Source organism: Carlito syrichta, unplaced genomic scaffold, assembly GCF_000164805.1.
Source record: "Carlito syrichta isolate Samal-C Ts95f unplaced genomic scaffold, Tarsius_syrichta-2.0.1 Scaffold304591, whole genome shotgun sequence".
NCBI classification, from domain to species: Eukaryota; Metazoa; Chordata; class Mammalia; order Primates; family Tarsiidae; genus Carlito; species Carlito syrichta.
In genome coordinates, this window is record NW_007248687.1 from 244597 (window position 1) to 253918 (window position 9322).

At 45.6% G+C, this 9322-nt stretch overlaps 1 long non-coding RNA gene across 1 annotated transcript in view; it reads right to left on the reverse strand.

Moving 5' to 3' along the window:
• Positions 1 to 7702, reverse strand: part of LOC103262675 — a 30095-nt gene extending 22393 nt beyond the window's left edge. The window contains exon 1 of the long non-coding RNA XR_504449.2: positions 7569 to 7702. This is a non-coding gene — a long non-coding RNA (uncharacterized LOC103262675). The remainder of the gene's footprint in view (positions 1 to 7568) is intronic.
• Positions 7703 to 9322: the final 1620 nt, after the last annotated feature.

The following is a 9322-nucleotide window of genomic DNA, read 5'->3' on the forward strand; positions in this document are numbered from 1 at the left end:
AGTTGGGGTGTCCCACTTTCCCATCCTGTCACTGGGTTCTGGCCTTCCCCACTGGCAGCACAGATCCTGAATAAAATATGATCCCATTTGGAGTTGATTTTCCTTTCCCCTCCTGTCACAACTGGTTTTCTTCAAGGAAAAGTTCATTTCTCCTTTTATGAAGGTTACCATTTTATAATTTGAAAGTTTCTTTGCAGTCTTGGTTTTGTTTCCAAAGCAGTTAGAATCCACATACTTTGGGATGGTATCTGGGTGCCTTATGCCTATGAAGGCAGCCAAAAACCCCGGTGAACATTCAGCTGACCCAACCACTGAGCCTCATCTCAGCACACAGCACAAGCTGCAAACCATGCTTGCTCTGGCTGCAGCTGCTTCTCTTCTTGACCAAAGGTAAAAGCCTGCATCCTCGGGTTTCCCGTCGGGTCTTGGTCAGGAGTCCTAGTGTTCTGCATGCTTCTTAAGCGTCTGGGGAGGGCTCAGGAGCTCCTGGGCCAGGCAAGATCAAGTTCCAAGAAAGGGATAGTAGTCAAGAGCTATTTCAATAATAACTACTACTCTATGCCAAGCATTTTAATCTTTCCAACAAAATAACCGATAAAGTAGTTGTTCGTTCTTCCCATTCCTATTTATAGATAATGAAACCAAGGCTCAATACGGTTTAAACAAAATTTTAAAACTTGCTTAAATCCCCAAATTTAGCAGAGCGGGTGGAAACTCATTAAAATCCTGTTTGTATGATTTTAAAACCCCAAGTCCCACTTAGGTGTCAGACACTCTCTCTGTACTACCCTACTGTTAAGTTGGACCACACAGATGTTAATCCCAGGGAAGAGGCAGTTCACAAACAGTACCTACAGGTGCGACTCACTGAGACAGGGCTGGGCTTTCAGTGCTGATAAGGTCAAAGGAGAAAGTGTATAGATCTAGAGGTAGCCTCAGAAAAAGGATGGCAGGAAGTACTTAAGAAACCTGGGACAGGCCGGCTCGGTGGCTCAGCCTGTAATCCTAGCGTTTTGGGAGGCCGAGGCAAGTGGATTGCCTGAGCCTGCGGGTTTGAGACCCACCCAGGCAACTTGGTAAGACCTCGTCTCTACAATAAATCAAAAACTAGACAGGTGTGGTAGTGCGCGCCTGTAGCTCCAGCTACTTGGAAGGCTGAGGCGGAAGGACTGCCAGAGCCCAGCAGATTGAGGCTGCGGTAGCCAGGAGCATGCCACTGCACTCCATTCTAGGTGACAGAGTGAGTCTCCAACTCCCAGAAAAGAAACCTGGGACGTACCCAACGAAGGCCACACTGCTCCCCACAGGAGGCCCCACTGTGAGCTGTTCTCCCAAGCCTGGCAGTAATACATTGTGATTTCTAGTGAAGTCACCTTAGGATCAGTGACCTTGGCCAGAGCCACACAGTCACTCACTGGGAGACTGACTAGTGTCTGAACAGCATTTGCTTCTGAAATTGCCCAGTATAGGGAGCTTTGGGCCCCAGTAGCAGCAGCTCTGGCCAAAGGAGCAATGATCCCTAACACCTCTGGACGAATGATTTTGACTGCTTATAAAGAGACCAGCGAGGACAGGGCAGATGCTTGTCTCTCACTGCAGAGGAGGGGAAGAGACGGAGCTGATCATCAGGGAGTATATGCTTGACCAGGAGTGGGATCTCCTAGGTTCCATTACAGGACTAAGAAGAAAATCATCTCCCCAAGCACAAGATGGGACTCTGGCTTGGAAAGAGGCTGGGTAGAAAGCTAGTGGAAGAACTGTGGGAAGAAAGTGCCAGAAGGTCCAGGGAGAAACAGGCTGGATGACCTGTGGATCTTTCTGTTCCCTAGTTTCTCTGATAGGAAAGCAAGATAAGGTTGCAGCTGGAAAGTTCAAGGACAGCAGGTGCGTGTAGAGCAACACAAAGACTATTTCGTCTCTCTGGAACTTCAGCTGCTTCCTCTTCTGGATATATTTCCCATTAGGGAGATTTTCTACTGGCAAGTGTGTTCTGGCCTGGCTTGGGGGACGGCTCCTCTGGGGGATGCGTTCTCCCAGTGCTGGCACAAGCTGCAGAGGCCACACAACTGCTGGATGCAGGGCAGATGCTGCCACTCACGTGTCTCATCTTACTCTGTTCTTCATTCACTCTTTCTCATCGCTGGCCTTCCGTTTGGCTACAGCCATGAGGTCTCTGAAGCCCCCACTGGCATGATCAAGGTGTGCTGGACGGCCTATGTGCTTCACTCTCACTGCCTCGTGGGTACCTTGGACTTAGTGGAGGGCTTCCTTCTCCTAGTGAAAATTCAAATGTTCCTTAAAAGGCCCTTGGGAAGGGTTACCTTTTTTCTCCTTTTAAAGTAAACATTTACTAAGTCCTTACTATATGCCAGACACTCTTCTAAGTGTTTTACATGAGGGATTATCAGTCCTATTTTCCTGAAGCCCACAGAGATTTAGGAACTTGCTCGGTGAAGGCTGCACAGCTCATTGGCAGAACCATGTCTGATGAGGCAGCTCCAGAGACTGAACTTTCAACCTTACATTACTTCCGGGGACTCAAAAAGAAAAGCAGCATCAGAGTTCTCCTGAAGGGCTCACGTTCACAGCACGGGCCCAAGAAGGCGAGTCCCATTCTCATAGGAGGCCTGGCATCGTGGGCACAGTGTCTGGCCTCTCTACCCCCATCTCCTATGAAAGCTAAGTGAGATGCTCCTAGAAATCCTAACAAAACAGGAAGCTAGGCAAGGCTGGCACCGTCAGGAGACGGAACACTCAAGGGGTGTTCTGACCTTCACAGTCTGACCTTCACAGAACTGCAGGTTTAGAGGGAAAGATCAATGTCAGAGGATTAATAGTTTCAGTTATGTCTGAAAATAATTTAAAGCCTTGGGCAGAACAGCCCCAAAGGCAGCCCTTCAAAGCTGGAGGAAGACAATGCACCTTTGGGCCTCAAGGACAAGGAAATAAAGGGTTAGGTGCTAACCCGGTCTGGGATTCACAGAAGCAAAAGCCTGGAATCTCCTGATCCCTCCCTTACTTTTGGGCGGTAGGCCTACAGGGTGAGGTGCTGACGCCACCTTCCACAGGTCCCAGAAATGGCTCTGTTCACAGGTTCCCCCATAGGACCAACCACCATTACAGCATTGGCTACTGGCTACTGTCTTCTGAACAGGAGATAGAAACTGAAAAACCAGAGGCCTTGCCACGTATCTACCATGTACCTGGTGAGGATTCATAGCTGCTCCGCGGCTGGGAGAGTTGAAGAAGTCCCAGTCACCTCTGCCCTCAAGACAACCCTCATGTTCTCAGTACTTAAAACACACCTCATGTCACAGAGTCCTTCTGTCGTCTACCTCAGTATTCTCTACAGAAAACAGTGACAGAGGAGATGCTTAATAAAATTTGTGTCTTTTTTTTAAGTTTTAAAATCTGGTTCTCAAGGAATTGTACACTAGTGAAGAGTAGTGTAAAGTAGTGGTGGCAGGGACAGCCTTGCAGTTTAGGCATCTACCGACTGCTCCTGAGCCCATCTATCCCTCTGTGATCTCCTTTCCCAGTCGGCCTGTATCTTTTTTTTTTTTTGAAACTGGATCCATTTCTGTATTTATTTTGGGTTTAACCTTTAAGATTTTTCCAGTGTGTCACAGAGACCTTCCAAGGGCATGTGTGTCTTGCCCCCAGAAGTCCGTGTTACAATTTTAAAACTTTTTCTCAGGACAAATGAAAAAGAATCAGGTAACCAGGACTTTCTCAGTCCTACTTACCTGCAGAAGTTTCTGGCCCCAAACTGGTTCTGACTCTAGCAGACAGTACATGGTGTTGTCGTTCTAGAATATGGCAAGGACAGCACACTCTACCTACTTTCTTTCTGCTCCATCAGCAGTAAGACTAAAAGCAAAAGATGAATCCAGACTTAAAAAGTAGTGTGTGACTATGAGATGACAGAAACAGTTGTCTTCAGAGTGCAACTTTCCTGAAAGCAATGGATGAAAGCCTCCTCTCCTATCCAGAGTGACTTACATAATACACAGTATTTAATAAACTTCAAATACCGGTGACTTTGAAAGTAAGCTGGATGGTCACTTCTAAAAATGTTAATGATCTTCTTAGAAATCAGATGTTTGCTGCACAGGGTCATGCTTTCATCTCTAAAAACAAGGCAGTATTTGAGGTTTTCAGTCCTATTACCTGATCCAATCAATTTCTATTTTTAAAAGGGGGGGGGGATCTGATGGCAAACAAGTACCTTCAATTTAGAGATGAGAATTCAGAAGGGGTACCAGACCACAACTGAAGCTGGGGCAGAGCTAGAAATGTGGCTCAACTCCTTTTCAATGTCACGTCTGTTTCCTGGGTCTTTCTTCTTCTGGGTTCCAGTGGGCAAACTGGAAAACATATCCAGTTGTTTCACACAGGCTTCCACTAGCTAGACACACCATCCCTGCTGAAGTGAGATCTCCTGGCTGATCCATGGAGGCTGAGATGAGGATCTTGCGATACACAGTTCTTGGTGCTTCATCTGGGAGCCCAAGAGGAGACAAGCAGCAGCGAGTCTTTGCTCTGGTTCCTGGCCTCCCCGGGATGCTCATTCTGAGTTCTTCTCCTATGTGAAATGTACTTAGTGTGATGGGGCCAATTCTCCCAAAATCTCAGAGATTAATACCTTAGTGCCAAAGTTGCATCACCATGAAAACAAAACGCTGCAGTCTACTTGAGATCATTTTTACTCTGATTAAAATTTTTATTGAAATCTCAGACGTTGCCAAGAAATAGTTTTCGCAACAGGGGAAAAAAATAGCTAACAAACAAATTCAACATGGGAGCTCCCTCTGCTGGTCTGCAGTAGGTTGATATGTTACAAACACATTCCCAGAGACAAATCTAATTTGCTGGAGAAGTGGACAAAAGACAGGTGTGTTGGGCTTTGCCTCAGGAGAGAAACACTAGAAGAAAAAAAAAATCCATGTCTCAAAATAGAGAATAACATTGCTGAGAAAAGTAAAACTATTTCAAAGCCTCTCCAAAGACATCATTACGACTCCCAAAGCAAAACTTATCCACTAAGGGGATATGCTCCGTTTGGGCCTTCCCACTCTGCTCTACCTCCAGTTAACAGATTCTTTTAGGCCTTCTGCGCGAAGGGTAGGTGCTGATTCCCTTGTCTTGGCCTCCAAGTCTCTTCTTTTAGGTTTCCCATCTACTTAGAGAAGAAAGATCCAAGGAATCACTGGAGTAAGGCCTTTCCAAAACTCCATTAAAGAATAAGTCTTTGGTGAGCCAGCACCTTGAGTGGAAAAAGCAAGACCTGGGAGCCAGGTGACCTGGGTCTAGTCAGGGTAGAGCCACTTGCGACTTTGGGTAACTCTCTCCATCTTCTCAGGTCTGTTTCCTCATCTGTAAAATGGGTCAGACCAGCTGATCTGTAAAGCCTCTACCAAGTCACTCTATTATTCTCATATTGGACAGATAAATTAAATAACCACATTTGTTCATGAATCTTTAGGATAAAGCATCTAGGGCTGCATTGGGAATGACTCCATACAAAAAGTGGTCTTGAACACATGGATCTCACGGATATAAGAGTTCTACCAAATCTAGGACCAACGGGCCAAACCCAAGTGGATTCCAGGTTGGGAAAGTCTCAAGATCAAGGAAGAACTCACAGGGGAGAGTGCCACTATGGGCAATGCGTCAAATGCCTGAGTCCATCTAATCTTGGCACTGTCTCTCCCATACTTACTTATATGGTGGCTTTCTCCCACCATATCCCCACAATTAATTCTGAATGAAGCAAGGGCAGATGTCATGGCCAACAGACACCATTCCTAGTACTTTCAGGTCACTGTCAACTCTTGTTATTCAGGGTAATGGTGAAAGGCTTTGTTGCTGACTAACCAAAGCCATGAATATTCAGAAGTCTATGCAAATTTACACTTATTTACACTTGCCTTAACTACCAATTGATCTGAATTTAGAAAGAGAAGACACATCATCCCCAGATGAGAGTTGGCAAACAAAAGGGGCTCTTTCAGTTGTTCCAGGTAATCTACAAACTTATTTGCAGCCTGCTCCAAACATCCTGATAGCTCAGCACAAGACAGCCACAATTTGATGCTTTATCCCTCTTCCCCTTTCCCTCCCATTACCTGTCAGTTGTGAGGTTCCCAAGCACTGACATGGAAAAAAGGTAGAAAAAGCCACAGGAGGAGAAGTAAAAGACACAGCTAATCCTGTTACTTTATTTCCTGTTCTGAGTACTCTACCATCACCATCTGCATTTTTTGCTCACTACTTGTACTACTTTTCCCCTCCTTCTCCCAACATAGAGGGCAGTCACTACTGGGGCCCAGGCACCAAGGACTTCTCTTTTCATTTGACTGCTTGGTGCCTGAACACACTGGAAGAGTCACCCCAGGAAGCCGGGTCATCCATGCACGCACAAAGCATTGATAACTCAGCTAAAAGAATGAAAAGATGTTCAGCCAATGACCATCCTGATGCCTTGGCTTTCAAAAACCCTCACTGGGGGATGCTTGTAGGTGGTCTTAATCAACATAGTGAATTCCATACAATAAAAGAGTTTTAAGTCAGAAGAAAGTTTTCTGGGAAACTGTTTATTTTATCCAGCCTTGTAAATAAATACTAGGCTAAACAAACAAAATTCTCACCTGTCTAGCCTGACAATTTTTTAAAAATCAGGGTGAATTACACATGCAGTAAGACAAATGAAACCTATATATGGTACATGCTTTCTATTTATTTGTTATTGGTCATCAGTCTTTGCAGGCCAAAGAATGAGTGGTTACCTCCAAAGGTCAATCTTTACATTACTACTACTTGCAATAAAAGCAAAGCTAAGAGGAACATTTTCTCCAAGGGGGGAGGAAGTGTTAGTATGTAGACAGTAATCTTTGTGGAGAAACAGGAAGCTTGTTTATAAAACTCAGGCTATTCTTAACCAAGAAAAGCAAGCTTGTCAGAATAGAGATCTCCACCTTGACCTGTAATTACATCCCAGACACTATATTGTACCTCATTTCTGTGGGGTTTCCTAAAAATGGAAAAAAGGAGCCCTTAATTGTCCCCATAAAATATAAATGCACAGTCTTCCCCTGGAAGCTTTCCCTTTGGACACTAGATTCTCAGTCTGAATGAAAGCAGAAATCTCTCAATGCACCAAAACACACACAGACGCACTTTAACTCCTGCTACTAGTGTACAGCTCTGTCTGCAGCCCTTCCACACGACAAGGCACATACGTCTATACTCTGGTGATGCCCTCTAGCTAGCTGGGAGCTGGGAGGTAACCTTGCCCCAGTCTCTCATGTGTGATATGAGGGTGAGATCATTAAGGAAGAGAGAGGTGCCATTTGGGGCAAACATCAGGCAGTGGGTGACATCATTGCTGTCAGATGATCCTCGTCAGTCCTGGAGGAGTGTCAGCTTGATTTAGAGGGAATCATTAATCTCTTGAAGGTGGATCTGTTAGCTGGATAGGTGTTAGTTACATGGTGTGCTCTGGGGAACCAGGTTTGAAAGGACTGGTGGTGAAGTGAGTGAAGTCGTGGCCGATGGGTATAAATTACCTGGGCATGCAGTGAAGCGGGATAGGTGAAAGCAGGAGGAGGTAGAGCAGGCGCTAACTCCGCTGGGTACAGAGGGTACGGGGCCCACACTTCAGGGCTACTGGGGTAAAGTGCAGGCACTGTGAGCTCATCTGCAAGAAAAGAATAAGGCAAGAGTTAGTGGTTACCAAACAGCTGGCTTCAAATCAGAAAACAAAACAATAACCCTGAGCCCCAATCAATGTCAGACGTCAAAGTACTCTTATTCTTTTAACAACCTGTTGGCTTTGGTCCCACAAATGCTAAGTGAGGGAATGAGAAATAAAAATAAAAAAAGCAACAAGCATCTGCTGCCTGTCTGGCCTGCTGGGATCTCAGGCCTGGACTCCGCCTTGGATATTCAGATGTCCTTCCAGCTGTAGCTGGGGAACTCAAGAACAGTGGGAATTTCCTGCATGAAACAGAAAATATGGTCCTCTGAGGAAATGGAAGAGAAAAGAAATCAATAAAATATATCCCATGAGAACCCACTGCAGAGCCTATGGGAGAACAATGGTTTAATGGCAGGAACCCAACAGAGCAGAAGAACTGTAAGACTTTCCTGCTGATTAGTACTACTGACAAATAAATCATGATCATCAAGTATTTTATGGGGCCTAACAACACTGTGACCATAGAGTATTCAAGATGTTACATATGCAGAGATTCAAAGTGAAAAACCTTGAGTATCCTGATTAAAGTTAAGTTCTACCAAGATGTAAACAGAAGCGCTTGTGGTTGCTGTTTACACTATTTTCTAGGGGGGAAAAGTTAGTTCTGTTGCCAACTGCCTGGTCTAAATGTTCCTCATGCAGCTCCAATTCCACTCAGGTCAAGCTGCAGTTAGCCAGATCGAAGGGTAAGTGCCCGGGCCTCCCAATATATCAGGAAGCAATCCATTAAAAGTAACAGCAAACACATGAGGGAGCTTCTCAGCAAAGGCAAAAATAACTTCAGTCAACAGTTATGAATTTGGACCCTGTGAAGCAGCAATCTCAATATGTGCTTTTATCACCTGTCAAAATCTGAAATCAAGTATGTGGAGGATGCTATCCAGGACTGCTGAGGGAGTCAGGAAAAGGTGACTCAATAAGGCCATTAGTAACTCTGCCATTCAGGACTTTCCAGAAGTCTACAGCACATGTGATCCAAGGTTAACAGAGTCACTTTACCCCTTCCCACCATCTAAGAAGCCATTCCAGGCCCGCTGTCTCCTTCATCCTTCTCATCCCAAAAAACTTTGGTTCTGGGTAGGACTGTCAATAAAGAAAGGAGGCTAGAAACAGAAAACTGCTTTGTTGCGTGGGATGTGGGGATGACTCTCTATAGAAAAACCTGAAAGGGACAGAGCCTGTGGGTGAATGTGGATCTGGTGGGCAGGGGGCAGGTGAGACTTTCTGTAGGCAGCCTGCATGGCAAGAGCTTCTCATGGTCAAGAGCTGATGGATCAGGCTGGGCATGGTGCCTCAAGCCTGTAACCCCAGCACTTTGGGGAGGCCGAGGTGAGAGGATTGCATGAGCCCAGGAGTTCAAGACCAGCCTGGGCAACTTGGCGAGATCTCAACTCTACAATAAATCAAAAAAAATTTAGCTGGGTGTGGTGGCTCTTGCCTGTAGTTCCAACTTCTTGGAAGGCTATGGCAGAGGATCACCTGAGCCCAGTAGGTTGAGGCTGCAGAGGTTGTGAGCATGCCACTTCACTCCAGCCTGGGTGAGAGTGAGACTCCAACTCAAAA